Source organism: Callithrix jacchus, chromosome 15, assembly GCF_049354715.1.
Source record: "Callithrix jacchus isolate 240 chromosome 15, calJac240_pri, whole genome shotgun sequence".
Lineage (NCBI taxonomy): Eukaryota > Metazoa > Chordata > Mammalia > Primates > Cebidae > Callithrix > Callithrix jacchus.
Window position 1 is genome coordinate 29,496,261 of NC_133516.1, and position 17,745 is coordinate 29,514,005.

Here is a 17,745-nt window from a genome sequence, read left to right on the forward strand (position 1 = left end):
AACTGCAAAAAATAACCACCTGAGACTGGGTAATTTACAAACAAAAGAGGTTTTTTCACATTGCTGGGGAGGCCTTGGAAAACTTATAATTCTGGTGGGAGGCAAAGAGGAAGCAAGGTATGGCTTACATGGTGGCAGGAGGGCAGCAAGCAAGTGGGGAACTGCCAAATACATTTAAATCATCAGATCTCATGAGAACTCACTCACCATCATGAGAACAGCATGGGGGAAACCATCCCCCTACGAGCTTCCTCCATAGACACATGGGATTACAATTCAAGATGAGATTTGGGTGAGGACACAGAGCCAAATCGTACCAGCTTCCTTACCCTTGATATTAAGGCATGAATCTTGTAGGATCTCTACTGACCACCGAAGTATTCAGTGAGATCCCTCCTCTCTGGTTGGATGAAACTTTAATGTCTCCCAGTACTGTGTGAGTTCTGAGAATTGCTCAGCTCGTGGCTCCCTGGCATTTGTTCTTTGCATAGTCGCCTCAAAATTTACCCTATTGATGTGCAAATTAACATTCAGCCAAAGACTAAAAGGGAGTGCTCTGCAGATTTCTGGAACTTTCTCTGCATATCTTCATCCTATATAGCAGGGTTTGGCAAACTTTCTCTATATAGCTAGATAGTAAATACTTGAGGCTTTCTAGACCACACATAGTCTCTGCTATATTCTTTTTTTAAAAACAAATATTTTAAAAATATATAAATCATTCTTATCTTAGGCCTGTACAAAAAAAGACTATGTCTTGAATTGGTCCACAATCATAGTCTGCCAACCCTGCTGTACAGTATTCTGACCTGCAAACCACAGATACCTAGCCTTCCTGAACTCCAGTCTCTGTCTCCTCTCAGTGACATCAGTGTTCTGTTTCGGCTTCCATCTGTGCCATCTGAAAATTGCCTCCACAAAGGAGGCCAATATAATTATAGAACTCACTTCACTTGTTTTCCTTCTCTCTAGGATCACAGTCCTATACTGCCCATCATCCTGATATCTGAAGTTATTTATTTTATTCAGTCCAGTTTTCTAATTGTTTATAGTGGGAAAGCAAGTTCTTTACTGGCTATTCCTTAATGACCCTACAATATCATTTTGTGTCTTTTAAAAAATAGATAATAGAATATTATCTAGAGATTTATAGATCTCTTGATCTGAAATTTCCACATCACTCTTTTTGTTTGAAACAAAATGCCTAAGCAAAGACAGGAGTTAGCCCAGATTTTGATAAATTTCTAATATATCTGGTGATGAAGTTGATCTCAGAATCTCTTTGGGTACTCCTTTCTCTTCCCATACCCCTTGCTGTGAGACACCTGACTTTTTTAGATAAGGCAATCACATAGAAATGTAGGGGAAAAAAGAAGTTGGGGGACTTGGGAATCTTCGTTCTTTCCTTTTCATTACTCCTCTGGGTACTCAAGACCCAAGTCCTCAGTCGTCTGAAATTTCTGTTTTGCAACTGGTGACCTGCAGGAAAGTAATATGTGTGAAAGGTAAAGCTAGCTTTTTTTTTTTTTTTTTGATACGGAGTCTTGCTCTGTCAGCCAGGCTGGAGTACAGTGGCACAATCTCAGCTCACTGCAACCTCTGCCTCCTGGGTTCAAGCAATACTCCTGCCTCACCCTCTTGAGTAGCTGAGACTACAGGCAGCCACCACCACACCCAGCTAAATTTTTTGTATTTTTACTAGAGATGGGGTTTCACCATGTTAGCCAGGATGGTCTTGATCTCCTGACCTGGTGATCCGCTCACCTCAGCCTCCCAAAGTGCTGGGGTTACAGGCATGAGCCACCACGCCCGGCCAGTAAAGCTAGCTTTTAAAGCTCATGCTGTTGACCTATAGGAGGAACCTTAAAGATCATTAAGTGAAGACATAGCACTTGCACCAAAGAAGTCATAAAGGACAAACGTGTGATGAGGGACAGTCTCTAACCAGCAATAGGAAAGTCCTCAATTGTTTGGCTAACTTGGAAGACTGCTTGCAATCTAAATTGATGGATTCTGATTTCTTTCACTCAACATAATGTTTTTTTAAATTTCATCCATGTCATTGTGTATATTCATAGTTTATTTTTATTCTTTTCTCATTTTTTAAATGTTATTCGCTTTTTCTTTTTATTTATTTTTAAATTGACAAACATTTCTTCTTTTTATTGCTGAGTACTATTTCATTGTTTATCACTCAACTGTTGACATTTGGATTGTTTCCAGATCCTGGCTATTATAAATACAGATGCAATAAACATTCATATATAAAACTTTGAGTGGTGACAAAGTTATTTGCCTGGCCAAACTTGAGTCAGTCTTCTAAACTTTCTCCTAGGTCTGTCTGTGTACTTCCTTGTAAAATCTACTTTTAGCAAAAGAACTCTGCTAAGTTCATTTAGCCAGAACTCCCATTCTTGATATCTGATTATCCTCATGATCTGATCAGATTCCTCATGCTCTCCCATCCCCCAGGTGATGTCTGATCACTCTGGCCTATCTTAAACAAGAATCCTGTTAGGTCAGATTAACCAGGATCCACCTTACCCCTTACTACGGTTTCACTGTGTTTCCAAAGTTTATGTGTTGGAAACTTTATCCCCTAGGCAAAAGTGTTTGGAGATGGGCCTAATGGGAAATGTTTATGTCATGAGGACTCCACTAATTAATACATTATAATCAAATTTTATAAAAGAATTAATGAAATGTTTATCAAATCTGTATTCAGGAGTTCAAGACCAGCCTGGACAACATGGTGAAACCTCATCTCCACTAAAAATACAAAAATTAGCTGGGCATGTTGGTGCATCCCTGTAGTCCCAGCTACTCAGGAGGCTGAGGTGGGAGGATTGCTTGAGCCTGCATGGTCAAGGTTGCAGTGAGCTGAGATCATGCTGCTGCACTCCAGTCTGGGCAACAGTCAGACTCTGTTTCAAAAAAAAAAAAAGGTAGAGATTGGTGGATAACCAGTGTTCTCATTACTATTAGATTAGATTTGCATGTTATCGAACCTCAGACAAATGGAGCCATACAGCAAATGCTCTTTTGTGTCTGGCGTCTTACCCTCCACATAGTTTTTCCAAACATCGTTTCTGAGATTCATCCATATAGGACCTAGAATTAACCAACACAGATAGCTATTGGATTTCAAGACTTACTATAAAGGTATGGTAATTAAGACAGGATTGTATTGGCATAAGATGTCATGCTGGACCCCTCTTGATCCTAATAGGGATGGCACCGTATCCAGGAGGCTGCAGAAAAAATCTGGAGGCAACGAACTCCTGGGCTCAAGCAATCTGCCTTCCTCAGCCTCCCAAAGTGCTGGATTGCAGGTGTGAGCCACTGTCCAGCCTCTACCAATCTTTATTCACGTAAATATTCAGATGTGCCGTCTTTCCACATGCAAAACACACTAATCCTCTCTGCTGAGAAATGCTGAGTGTATTTTCATTGTTGAAAAATGCTGAGTATACAATGGACTATATTGTTTGCTAAGAACAGTGGCAAGGAAAACCTAGCCCACCCCACCTCAAGTGGAAAACTACTTGGGGCATTCTAGAGTAGCAAAACAGTATACGTATATCATACACCAGTTAAAACAATTCTTTAAGCATGAAATATGTGACCCTGCCCCTGTGGCTCCCTCGTGGAAAATATTTTCTAGTTTGTCCTTGATCAGTGGTAAGCAGGCACCAGCTGCCTAGCTAGTTTACCTTGGTTCTATGAGAAAACACAGAATACCTGTTTGTTCATAATAATCACCTGTTCAGAGAGAATAAATACATGGGTCAGATTCTGCTCAAGGCCCTCTGACCAGAATGCTGTCAGCCCCCTGAGGCTCTTAGCTCAGAAGGCAGTTGGCCCCCGGATAGTCCCACTTTGCTGTTCTATCTAGGTGTCTGCTTCTTAATACCTTGGGTGCCGTCTGGGTTGGGGTCTCTACAGCCAAGCTACTCTTGGTACCTCTTCTAAAAGGAGGCGGCAACTTCAAAGTTTCATAAACAAAGAGGGAAACTGGAAGCAATAGTGTGCTCTGCATCACACCAGAGAAATAACCTGGGATCACAGGGAAATGAGCCAGAATTCGCAAGCACCCCAACCCATCATCTCCCTAACCCTCAGCCCTCCACTTTCCATAGAGCCTGATTAAAGTGATCTGGTGCTCAAGGCTTGGAGAAGGAGGGACAGAAATAGGCAGAAAATGGAGGTTACAGTTTGAAATGTAGTGCCCTGACCCCTCTCTTGTTTCCAGTCTCTCTCGCTTCCTCCTTCCCAACAACTAGCAAACTCGGCTACAAAGCTCCATGTGGAAATGCTGATGGCCATGGAGAGCATAGGCAGCAAAACCCAACTGTCTAAAACCATGCATCCAACTCACAACTGGGTAGGCAGAGACTTCCTCTCTCACTCTTTAGTTTAAAAAGAATCATCAACATCTTCCTAAGCTTAACGTGAGGTAAGTTCTCTTCAGCGTCCCCAACACCCGGGCCAGTAGACATGCAGGACACAAGAATCTCCAAACATTTATTTAGTTGATTTCTGAAAACTCCACACTCCATAATTGTCTCAACACAACTTGTGGTGTCCCTGAAAGCGACCACTAGGGCACTGAGGAAGGGGGTGCCAAGAATGGGTTGCCCCAAAAGAGCTGGTGTGGCAGAGGCTGTCCACTCACAGATGGAACCACACTGGGCTACAGGGGAACTTCTCTCAGTCCCAGACAACTGAGCCAGAGTGGAAGTCCCAGGCCTCACACCTCTACAGGGACCTGGTAAGGCCCCCTTCACTCTCTGAGCAATCGCGCAGCTGGCTGGTTTCACAAAGTCTCAGGTGGGAGTCCTGAAACCAGAACCACATCTACGCTTGCTTCACGGTTGATGATGTCTCTTCCTTGATAGATGTTCCCGCAGATATTAATGAGTCACTGTGGCCCCCTGGCAGGGTGGCTGGTCCTCTAGCTGGAATCGGTTCATCCCTCCTTCTCACCAGGCAGAGCACAGCCCTGGTGCAGGCACAGCTGAGGCAGGTGGCCAGAGCACCAGGCAGGGACACTTTCAAGGCCCCAGTCTCCCCACCATGCTCTACTGTGTGGATCTCCAGAGGGCCCATGGATTCCAACTGGGATTTGCAGAAAGAGCATTGAGAAGGAGTGGGAGTTTGGAGGAGAGGCCTAGTATGAGACTCAGAAACAAAAGGGGAGTGGGCTGGGGTGATCACAGGGCCACCAGGATGCCCAGGGGCAGCACCAGATGCAGGAGTAAGCTGAAGAACACTGCTGAATACAAACAGGCAGCCTGATTCACCACTGCAATTTCTGTATAAATTACTGTAGACGCATTTCTGTATAAATTCCAGGCACCCCTCCGCGACCACAGCCGACACCTCAGCTCACAATCCCTACCTGAACCCAGGTGTCATTATATTCACAGGCCAAGGGGCCCCCAGAATCTCCCTGGAGAAAGAGAAAGAAACAAACTTCAGAAATTGAATAGGATCTATGTCAGAGCAGACTGTACTACAAGGTGCGGGGGAGAGAGGCACACGTAGGGCATCCTCTGGCACCTCAAAGGTCCCACCGCCCAGGTGTTTGTGAATAGGACGACTGAATATGTGAACATCGGAACTAAAAAGTTAAGGGAAAAATTTTAATATGCTCTAAGAAAATGACTGCTCATTTTCCAAACCATAGCAGTTGTTAAATGTCTTGAATATCACCTCTGCATGGCAGTCCCCTAAATCCTTATATTTAGCCTGAAGTTTCTATACAACTCCTAACCTACACAGCTAGCTCTCTCCACACTTTCAGTTCCACTCAGAGAGCCCCACACCCTCCAACTCAAGCAGAAGTCTGCATGTCCTTTACCAGACCACCTCTGCTGACCAACTGCCTCAATCAGAAAAACAGGGTCCTCCTGAGCCTCTCCCTCACCCCCAGCCCCACATGCAGTCAGTCAACAAGAACTGACGGGTCAACCTCAAAAACACCTCCACCTGCCTCCCTGCCCCAGCACCACTCAGGACTCAATTTATCACAGCCTTGCTGATGAAAACAAGACTAGAGGAGGCCAAGGAGGGCAGATCATGAGGTCAGGAGATCAAGACCATCCTGGCTAACATGGTGAAACCCCATCTCTAGCAACAAATCAAAAAAATGAGCTGGACGTGGTGGTGGGCACCTATAGTTTCAGCTAATCGGGAGGCTGAGGCAGGAGAATTGCTTGAACCTGGGAGGCAGAGGTTGCGGTAAGCCGAGATCACACCACTGTACTCTAGCCTGGGTGACAGAGCAAGATTCTGTCTCAAAAAAAAAAACTACCCTTCAGTCTATGCACCACACGGCTCAGGGAGTCATGTATCTAAAAGGCAAATCTATGCTCATCCCAAGTCTGCCAGAGCAAAATCTATAAACTTGGCATAGCACTCCAAGCCTCACATATTCTGGTCAGGATGGGCCTTGTGGGAATTCATCAAGGAGCCCTCATTCTCCATAATGTGTCCTCAAATCAGGGCTTCATTCACCGGACCTAGATACTGGGGTAGGGGGACTTTACAGGGTAGGAAGGCTCTAAGCAGGCTAGACAGAGGAGTGGGCTGCTCTTCTGTTTCAGTCACGGGAACATCTTTTAAATGGCCACCACCAGACAACCGCAGATCAATCCACTCTTATTAGCTATGTGCCCCTGATGTCTATTGTGTCTATTCTGGTAGCTCATCCTTTTGTCTGCTGCCCAAGAGCTACTACCAAGCCTCTGCCTCTCCTGGCTTCATCTTTGTTGAAGTTGGAGGGAAAACCACAATTACAACTATTGAATTGCTATATGTTCCACTTTTTCCTGGCTGAAAATGGACAACCATGACAGTGTTTTGCAAGGATGCCAGTGCTCTCCTCACCAGTTTATTGTTCTAAGTCTTGGTGAAGGGGACATTCTCTAAGGCCCTTTTGGAGATCAAAGGAGTGGCCAAGCAGGTCATACGTCATGAATCCATCCCAATATTCCCTTCTCCCTAACTCTCTCTCTACATTGAACAAAGAATTTCTGACATATCACACTTGGTAGCCAAGTGTGGGCCACCACTGAGTTCAGGTTTAAAACAACCAAGTAGCAGCCAGGTGCAGTGGCTGACACCTGTAATCCCAGCACTTTGAGAGGCCAAGGAGGGAGAATTGCTTGAGCTCATGAGTCATGAGTTCATGTCCAGCCTGGGCAACATGGAGAAACCCTGTCCCTACAAAAACTAAAAAGATCAGTTGACCTGGTGGCCTGTGTCTGTAGTCCAAGCTACTCAGGAGGCTGAGGTAGGAGGACCCCTTAAGCCCAGGGGTTCCAGTCTGCAGTGAGCCATGATCACACCACTGCACTGCATCCTTGGTTACAGAGCAGGACTCTGCCCCCAAAATAAAAATAAACAAACATGTAAAGCAGGGGTGTCCAATCTTTTGACTTCCCTGGACCACACTGGAAGAAGAATTGTCTTGGGCCACACACAAAACAGGTTAACACTTATGATATCTGATGAGCTTTAAAAAAAAAATCACAAAAAAATTTTGTAATGTTTTAAGAAAGTTTATGAATTTTTGCTGGGCCACATTCAAAGCCATCCTGGGCTGTATGTGGCCCATGGGCTACAGGTTGGAAAATCCTGATGTAGAGTCACTTTCACCTGCCTGTTTGTTATCTACAGACAGACACCAGCAAACTGAATTCAGAATCTCTGGCAAATGTACTCCTGCTAAATTTGGACCCAATCCTCTCTAATCAAGAGTCTGAGAAATACAAAGAATAAGAAAAAAAAGAGTCTGAGGAATCCAATCCTACACATATCTCCCAGGTTCTTTCCCATGAAAGTTATTTCTCTCTGTAAGGAAGGCTTCTCCCACTGGGTTATACTTTGTGTCTGTCCTTCTAGAGCATGCTAGGATCTGACTGTATTTATTAGGTCTAGAGGCAGTGAATATTTATTGGGATGGTACAGGTCTAGAGGCAGTAGACTTCTAGACGTACTAGAGGTAGGTATAGGACTAGCGTGCCCTTATCTCAGTTGAAGTCAATATAGTAGCTCTGAAGTAGAGAGGACCACCCTTGTCCAATCAGAGGAGGCACTGCTTCTGTTAGCAAGGGAGGTTCAATGTGGCGGGGGGTCAGGTGTCCTAAATCTATCCAAATGTGCCTCATTTAAATTTTCATGGTCTCATTCTTTCCCAATGAATGCCCTGATGTCTGTGTAAGAATTATAATAAAGCTGTTAATTCCATTTATGTTTAAATTAGGCAACCCAAAAGAGGAGATACTACCTTTTATTTTCAACTACATCAATCCTACAGTGACAAGGAATATGAAATTATTTCAGGAAATCATAGAAGCTTTCAATCTAAGAAACTAAAACTCAAGATTGCCATTTGCCTTCTTTAAAATTTTCAATTCAGTAATAAGTAACCAGTTCTCTCCACAGTCCTTGTATTTTTCATTTCCACATAACATCTATTGTGGCAGCCTGTTATCTTTTAATGAACTGTGAAAGGCAGTGTGGCCTAGAGTAATACTTCAGAATTTCTGGGAGCTTCAAACACAAAGCAAATTTGCATCTACTCACAGGTCATTCTCCACAAACTTCCATCAGGTCTTTAAGAGAAAGATTAGAGGAAGGACAAGAGACCAAAGAAAGCCTTGCTCACCATGCAGTCTTTGGGGAGGTGAGCAAAAGCCATTGTGAGAAAGGCATGAAGTCTGGCCTGGATCCTCTACTCTGTTTCCCAGCAACCCTGACACCACCACTACCACTACCACACACACACACACACACACACACACACACAAACACACAATACACCAACCCTGTACCACCAGGAGTGGGAAGGGAGCATAAAAATGTCACTTCCAGGGCACAGATAAAAGCCTATTATAGCTGAGTGAAGATAACATAAAATACCCTCTATTTCTGGGGGAGGAGCAGGAAACTGTCCTGCTCCAAATCTTTAAAGATTATCTATTCTGGGAGAGGGGCAAGGTCACTTAGAAGGCCCCATGACTAAGAGTCGGGAACAAAGCACCTGCCTAACAGTGAGGCTGAGCCAGAACAATAAAGAAAGCCCCTCACTACCACAATAGCAAGTGTCCAGTAACAAGTAACAGCAGTCTACTGCTGGAAGAGTTAGGGTAAAAGCACAGAGAGACATCCTCTCTTAGGCATAGGCACAAAGAGAAGACCAATAGCTGCAATTTGAACAGCTACTGAGAAAAACTCTCCAACAAACCAGCCACCACTCTAAGCAAAAAAAATACTAGAAAAATTTGAATTATGTGCTTTTTGAGAGTAGCCATACTAACAACAAAACCTGACACAGTTGTCTCAATGCTCCTCCCTAAAGAAAAGACATCTCCACTTCTGGACATAGTATTTACCTGAGTCTCCACTAGCCTTCACAATAAAGCTTTAGCTTTCAACCAAAAATTATGAGACACATAATGAAACAAAAAATAACGCACCATCAAGAGACAAATCAATCAACAAAACCAGACTCAGCTATGACATGGATTTTGGAACTATCACACAGGGGGTTGAAAACATTATGATGGATGTATCTGCAGACTCTGGTTCACAGGTGAACAAAAGTTTTTGCAAAGAGCCAGATAGCAAACATTTGAGGATTTGCAGATCAAGGCAAAACTGAGGTTTTTATATAGCAACAAAATAATTTTCCCACAAAATTATAGTCATAATAGTAATTGCATACAATATTTGGTAATTCAGATCTACCAATGAGAATAAAAAAATTGTTTTGAGGGGAGTATAACATTTTACTTATTGAGGTTAAAATTAGTATTCTCTTTTGTCAAAATCAATTGCATATCTTTTGTTAATGGTGAGCTGTAGCGATATTTTATGCACATCATCTTTTTTCTTTTTTTTTTAACAGGGTCTCTGCCTGTTGCCTAGGCTGGAGTGCAGTGGTATAATCTTGGCTCACTGCAACCTCTGCCTCTCTGGCTGAACATGAGGGAAATAGTAAATTATCTAAACTGCCAAGGCAGTCTCACAGCCATACACATATCCAGTGGTAAATAGTGGAAGTAAAACTGACTAAGGAAGCTTACCTTCAACCACCAACAAATAAGTGATGCATGAAAATTGAGAGGGAAAATGACTTCACGTAATTATCATACCCAAGTCACACAACAAACAAATGACCAAACAAATAACAAAACGGCTGGGGAGTCAGGGAAGGGCAGGAATCAGTGTCTGGATTTGCTACAATATATTACCTAAGATGTCTTCTTTGAAACGTAAAAATTACAGGACACACAAAGAAACAAAGTTTGGTCACTTCACAGGAGAAAAAAAGAAAGAAGTTATCTTTGAAGCGCCCCCTATGTTAGGCATAGTTTACAAAGACTTCAAAATTACTGTTTTAAGTATCTTCAAAGGACTAAAGAAAAGCATGTTTAAAAATTAAAGGGAGGTATAATAACAGTGACTTATCAAGTAGAGAACATTGAAAAGAATCGGATGGGACCAAGTAAACAAGTACAATAATGAAAATGAAAAATTCATGAGATGGCCTCAACAGTAGATTTGATTTGGATCAGTAAACTTGAAGATAAATAATTAGGGATTTTACAATATGAAGAAACAAAAATAAAAAGTCAATGCAGAAAAATGAACAGAAGCTGAGCATGGTGGCTCATGCCTGCAATTCCAACACTTTGGAAGGCTGAGGCAGGAGGATTGCTTGAGACCAGGAATTTGAGACAAGCCTGGGCAACAGAGTAATACCTTATCTCTACACACAAAAATTTTTTTTAATTAGCCAAGTGTGGTGGTACATGCCTGTAGTCCTAGCTACTCTGGAGGCTGAGGAGGGAGGATCACTTGAGCCTAGGAGTTCAAGGTTACAGTGAGCTATGATCATGCCAGTACACTCCAGTCTGGGTGACAGAGAAAGACCCTGTCACTATGAAAGAAAAGAAAAGAAAGAAAGAAAAGGAATGAAAGGAAGAAGGAGGAAGAAAAAAATGAAGGAGAAAGAAAGAGAGAAGGGAAGGAAGGAAGGAGGAAAGGAGGGAGGAAGGGAAAGAAGGAAGGAAGGAGAGAAAGAAAGAAAGAGAGGGAGAGAGGGAAAGGGAAGAGAATGTAGGGAAAGGGAAGAGAAGGGAGGGAAAGGAAAGGGAGGAAGGAAGAAGGAAAAAAGGAAGGAGAAGGAAAGGAAGAAAGAAAGGAAGGAGGAAGGGAGGGAGGGAAGGAAGAAAGAAGAAAAGGAAGGAAGAAAAGAAGGAGGAAGGAAGGAGGGAAGAAAGAGAGAGTGAAGGAGGGAGGGAGGACAAGAGAAGGGAGGGGAAGGGAGGAAAGAAGGAAGGGAGGGAGGGAAGGAAGAAAGGAAGCAAGGAAGAAGAAAAAAGGAAGGAGAAGGAAAGAAAGACAAGGAAAGGAAGGAAGGAGGAAGGAAGGAAGAGAGAAGGAAAGAGGAAGAAAAGAAGGAAGGGAAGAAAGGAAGGAAGGAAAGTATGAGGAAGGAAGGAAGGAAGGAGGGAGAGAAGGGAGACTCAGAAAAATGTGGAACATCGTTAAGCACACAAACATACACATAATGGCAGTACCAGAAGGAAAGGAAAGAGAAGAAGGAAGAGAAAAATATTTGAAGAAATAATAGCTGGAAACTTCCCAGATTTGGTGAAAAACATTAAGCTACCCATTCAACAAGCTTAATGAACTCCAAGTAGAATAAACTCAAAGAGACCTAGACTCACACATCAGAGTCAAAATGTTGGAAGCCAAAGATAAAGAGAAAATGTTTACAGCAGTAAGAGAAAAATTACTCATCACATGCAAGGGAATCATAGTAAGATTATACCTGAGTTTCTACCAGAACAAAATAGAGGGCAGAAAATAGTGTGACAACTTACTCGAAGTGCTGAAAGAAAAATGTTCAAAATGTTATATCCAGCAAAGCTATTTTTTTAAATGAAGATTATGAAAGTAAGCCATTACTACTGATTTTTACAGAAATAAAAAGATTTAAAAGAGAATACCATGAACACTGTACACCAATAAACTGGATAACCTAAAAGAATTAGACAAATTCCTAAAAATACACAATCTACCAAGACTGAAGCTTGAAAAAATAGAAAATCTGAGTAGAACTATAACTAGTAAGGAGACTGAATTAGTAACAAAAAATCTCCCAACAAAGAAAAACTCTAGATCAGATGGCTTCACTGGTGAATTCTATCAAACATTTAAAGAATTAATACAAACGCTTCTCAAACTCTTTCAAACAATCTAAGAGGAGGAAACATTTCCTAACTCATTCTGTAAGGTCAATACTAGTCTATCACTAAAGCCAGACAAATACACTATAAGAAAAAAACTACAGGTGCATATTCCTTATGAACATTGATGCAAAACTCCTCAGTCACATACTAGCAAACTGAATTCAGCAGCATATTAAAAGGATTATAGCCAATGGCCAAGTGGAATTTTTCTTTTAGGAAAAATTGAGATGGGCTCTCACTGTGTTGTGCAGGCTGGTCTTGAACTTCTGGCTGCAAGTGATCCTCCTGCCTTGGCCTCCCAAAGTGCTGGGGTTACAGGCATGAGCCACCATGCCCAGCTAATCAAGTGGAATTTATTCCCCAAAAGCAAAGATGATTCAATATATGAAAGTCAATCAATGTGATATGCCACATTAATATAATGAGGGGAAAGAAATCACTTGATGATCTCAATTGGTACAGAAAAGCATTTAACAAAGCTCAACACCTGTCATGATAAAAATACTCAATAAACTAGAAATAAAGGAAAACTTCTCCAACGTAATAAAGGCCACTTACGAAAAACCAACATCTAACATCATGCTCAATGTGAAAGACAAAGCTTTTCTCCCAAGATCAGGAACAAGACAAGGATGCTTACTTTCAGAACTTCTATTCAACATTGTATTGAAAGTTCTGGCCAGAGCAATTAGACAAGAAAAAGAAATAAAAAGAATTCATATTGGAAAAGGAGAAGTAAAATTATCTCTGTATGCAGATGACATGATCCTATATGCAGGAAAACCCCAAAGACTCCACCCAAAAACTCCTATAAACACCTGTTAGAGATAATAAACAAATTCAGAAAAGTTGCAGGATACAAAATCAACATACAAAAATTAGTTACAGTTCTATAACTGTGAACTATCAAAAAGGAAATTTTTTTAATTCCATTTACAATAGCATCAAAAAGAATAAAGTACTTTGGAATAAATTTAATCAAAGATGTGAAATATAATGAAAACTATACAGAGGCTGAGCATATTGGCTCATGCCTTTAATCCGAGCACCTTGGGAGGCCAAGGCGGGAAGATCATGAGGTCAGAAGCCTGACCAACATGGTGAAACCCCATCTCTACTAAAAATACAAAAATTAGCCAGGGGCAGTGGTGGATACCTGTAATCCCAGCTACTCAGAAGGCTGAGGCAGGAGAATTACTTGAACCCGGAGGTGAAGCTTGCAGTGAGCCAAGACTCATCTCAAAGTGGGACTCAATCTCAAAAAAAAAAAAAGAAAGAAAAGAAAAGAAAACTATACAACACTGCTTAATGAAATTAAAGAAGACTTAAATAAATGGAAAGACATTCGATTATATTATCTAAAGTGACTCAGTGCAATCCCTATCAAAACCCCAATGACTTTTTTCAGCAGATATAGGAAAACCATTCTAAAATTCATATGGAATCTCAAGCACCCCAAATAGCTAAAACAATCTTGAAAAATAGAACAAAATTGGAAGATTCACACATTCTGATTTGAAAATTTACTACAAAGCTATACTAATTAAAACAAATGACAGACATAAAGACCAATGGAATAGAGAACCCAGAAATAAACCCTCTCATATATGGTCAAATGATTTTCAACAAGGATGCCAAGAGCATTCAATGGAGAAAGGACAGTCATTTCAAAAAATAGTGCTGGGAAAACTGGATATCCACAATCAAAAGAATAAAGGTGGACCTTTGCCTGATACCATATACAAAAATTAACTCAATATATCAAAAACTCCATGTATGAGTTAAATTGTAAAACTCTTAGAAGAAAACATAGGTGAATATCTTCACAATATTGGATTTGGCAATGATTTCTTGGATATGACACCAACAGCACTGACACAAAAGAAAAAAATAAACAAACTGGACCTAATAAAAATTGGTAGCCTTTGTGCTTTTGACGGACTATCAAGAGAGTAAAACAATAACCCACAGAATGGGAGAGAATATTCGCAAATCATATACCTGATAAAGGATTCATATCCAGAATATATAAAGAACTCCTACAACTCAAAAACAAAAGGACAATTCTATTTAAAATGGCCAAAGAAATTTGTAAATAAACTTCTTCAAAAAATATACATAATGGCCAGAAAGCGCATGAAAAGATGCTCAATATTGAGCTACTCAATCATTAGGGTAATGCAAATCAAAACCACTTCACACCCGCAGAACAGAAAATAACATGCATTGAGAGGACACGAAGAAAGTGGAATGCCATGCCTTGCTGGTAGGAATGTCAAATGGTGCCATTAACTGTGGAAAACAGTATGACAATTCCTAAAAAAGTTAAACATAGAACTACTACCTCACCCAGGAATTCCGCTTCTAGGTATCACCCAAAGGAAGTGGAAGCAGGGATTCAAACAGATACATGTTCATATACCCAAAATCTGTAATATGTTACTTTATATTGTAAAAGGAACTTTCTAGATGTTACTCAGGTTCGGGACCTACCTAGAAATGGGGATATTATCCTGGATTATCTGGAAGAGACCAAACTAATCACACGAGTCCCTAAAAGTGGAGAACCTTTCTTAGCCATAGTCGCAGGGAGATGGGACTACCGAAGGGTCAGAGAGATGCAACATTGCTGGCTTTGAAAACGGAAGAAGGGGACCAGAAGCTAAGGAATACTGATGACCTCTAGAATCTATAAAACTCAAGGAAACAAATCCTCTTCTTGGCACCCAGGAGGAACTGGCCCTACCTGGCTTATTTATGTATTTATTTACTTACTTATTTACTTATTTATTTATTTGTATAGAGGTGGGGTTTTGCTATGTTGCCCAGGCTGATCTCAAACTCCTGGGCTCAAGCAATCTTCCTGCCTCAGCCTCCCAAAGTGCTGAGATTACAGGCATGAGCCACCACACCCAGCTGCAAATGTTCTGTATCAACCATTCTCAGCTCATGAGCCAAGAGGAGGGACCCAGATGTAGTCTATATTCAAATGTTACTTCCTCAGTGAGGCCTTCCTAGGACATCCTCAAAAACTGTATCCCCCACCCTTCCAAATCCTCCTTATCCTCCTTCAATTTTTCCCGTAATACTTCTCACAATCTACTATACTATGTATTTTGCTCACACATATTAGGTTTTTGGTGCAAAGGATTTTGCCACTACTTTCAGTGGTGAAAACCACAGTTACTTTTGCACCAACCTAATACATTGGGATCTTCCTCTTTCATAAATTCTTCCTCCTGTAAACTTTATGTGGGGAATTTTTTTTTTTTTTTTTTTTTTGCTGTCTTGCTTATTGCTGTATTCCCAGTACCTGGAACATGTCTGGCACATAGTAGGCACTCAGTAATTATCTGTTAAATGAATGAAGGAACCAGTGGGTGGATGAATAAATAAGCAGATCCCATATAGTCTAGCAATCAGGACAAATAAAGAAAGAAATAAACATAAATGAAGTGGAGATAGAACATACTGATACCTGTAAGTGCTTAGAGCCCCACCTAGCACACACTAAGTGCTCAATAAGTATTAGTTGCCCTTATTCCTTATTGTGATTATGGTTGTTGCTTTCAGGAGGAGCCCCAATCATCTGAAACATGCAGGCACCAGAGCAAACAAAATCTCCCAGCCACCATCTGTGTCCAGCCACCTGCCTCCCTGCCTGCTGTATCTCCTCTTCCGGTCTCCCTGCTCCTTCTGTGGCTCCTGGTCTCCAGCTCTGCCACTGGAGCCTGCGTCCCCTTCAGCTCTCTCAGTCCTTGTCCCTCGATTACAGATGAGACTTCTGGACTCTCCACAGTGCCTCAGGCAGAATCCCCCCAAGATATCTTGAACCTGATTGCCTGGTTCCACCCTCCTCTATTCTGTTCCCCCCATTCCACCCTCCACTTGTTCCAGCATCCAGGCCGTTGCCTAAGGATTCTGCCCCCATCCTGATGTCCCCCACCATACCACATTCCACCTAGGTGCCCATCCTCTAGAAAGCCTTTCCTGACACCCTCTCCAGCTTCTTGGTGCCCACAGCCCCCGTGCTGATCCCTCACGAAGCACTCTCATTCTGCTGGACCCTCTGTGCTGTACTTATCTCCCCCAAGGAAGACAATTTCCCAAGCCCCTCCCCTCAGTGTCCCACCCAGGAAGCCCAGGTCCTGAGACCTCCCCCTCCTCCTGCTGTCTAGAAACGTTCCTGGAATCCATCGACCCTCCTCACAGTGTTCCCTCTCGAATCCCCACGACAGTCCAAATCCTACCGTGGAGGAAATGAGTGGCGAGAGGTTAAGCAATTTGCCAGGATTACACTAGGCAGTAGAGTAAAACGGGACTCGAACCCAGGGCCCTGGGCAGGGCTGGGGTGCAGGGGGCTGGCGGGTATCAACCCAGGGTACACAACACAGCAGTCAAATAGATAAGAGTTTTGGATGAGCCAGCGGCTGAGCTGGAATGAGAAACCAGCGCCTCCTCCCTGCGCGTCTGTCTGCAGGCCAGGGGCTCACACGGGAGCTGGGAGCCGGCTCCTGCCCCCTGGCCCAGGGCCAGTCCTCATCCCCATGAGGTCAGCCACGGACGGCGATTTCGGGGAAATACCAGCTCCTTATTAAAAACAGGCGGTGGTCAGGCCCCCGCTGCTTTCCCAGTAGAAACTGGAGTGTTTGTTCCAAGAGGAACAAGAGTGGGCAGGGCCTGGCCAGGGCCCTGAGGCGGGAGGCTTGAGCTGCAGTACCTGGTCCGCGTGTCCCGGGAGCTGCGGGGAGGGGAAGTGAGGGACAGCCCCGCACCTGGAGGCTGGGGTCGGGGCCGGCAAAGGCAGCCTGTGTGAGGGGCGGGCACCAGTCCGGGAGGGGACGGCCCCACAGCACCCCGAGGCTGCGCCCAGGGAGGGGTCGTGGACTGTGACCTTCACCGCTGCCCCCGCCGGGGACAGAACTCAGGCAGTGGGCAAGGCCTGAGAAAAAAGGATCGGATGGCGTAAGGCCCTCCTCTTCCGGGGTAGGCAGCCCCCAGCCGCGCCCCTGAGCCCAGAGCCTGCAGCCCCCGCCTCCAGGGGACCTGTGGAGGCCGCCCCTGCAGGGGGCGCGAGCGGGCCGTGCCTCCCCCAGCCCGCGCCCAGACCCCGGCCCCGGCCCCGGCCCGCCCAGCCACTCTCTGCGCCAGCGCAGACCGCCCGGCATCTGGAGCGAGTTAGAGTTGGCGGCCTGGCGGGCGGCGGCGTGAGCTCATCCCGGCCCGCCCCGCCGCGGTTTCCACGCCGCTGTGAAGGGAACAGAACACAGAAGCGCCGCACCGAAGGCCCGGCCGGGGGAGCGCGGTGGAGCGGCCGCTCCTTCCGAGATGTGGGAGGGAGTGGAAGAGACGGGCGGGAGTGTGTGTCACTGGCGGGTCGCCCAGGGAGGCTGAGCCCTAGGAGCCTGCCGCCAGCATGCGTCGCTGGTGTCACCGTGTGTGGGTGGCTTGCGAAGGTGTGTGTGTCCCGGGGGAA

At 43.8% G+C, this 17,745-nt stretch overlaps 1 long non-coding RNA gene across 1 annotated transcript in view; it reads right to left on the minus strand.

Annotated features, from left to right (window-relative positions):
- LOC144579520 (uncharacterized) overlaps positions 1-17,231 on the minus strand; it is a 28,708-nt gene extending 11,477 nt beyond the window's left edge. Inside the window, exon 1 of the long non-coding RNA XR_013527267.1 lies at positions 16,990-17,231. This is a non-coding gene — a long non-coding RNA (uncharacterized LOC144579520). The remainder of the gene's footprint in view (positions 1-16,989) is intronic.
- Positions 17,232-17,745: the final 514 nt, after the last annotated feature.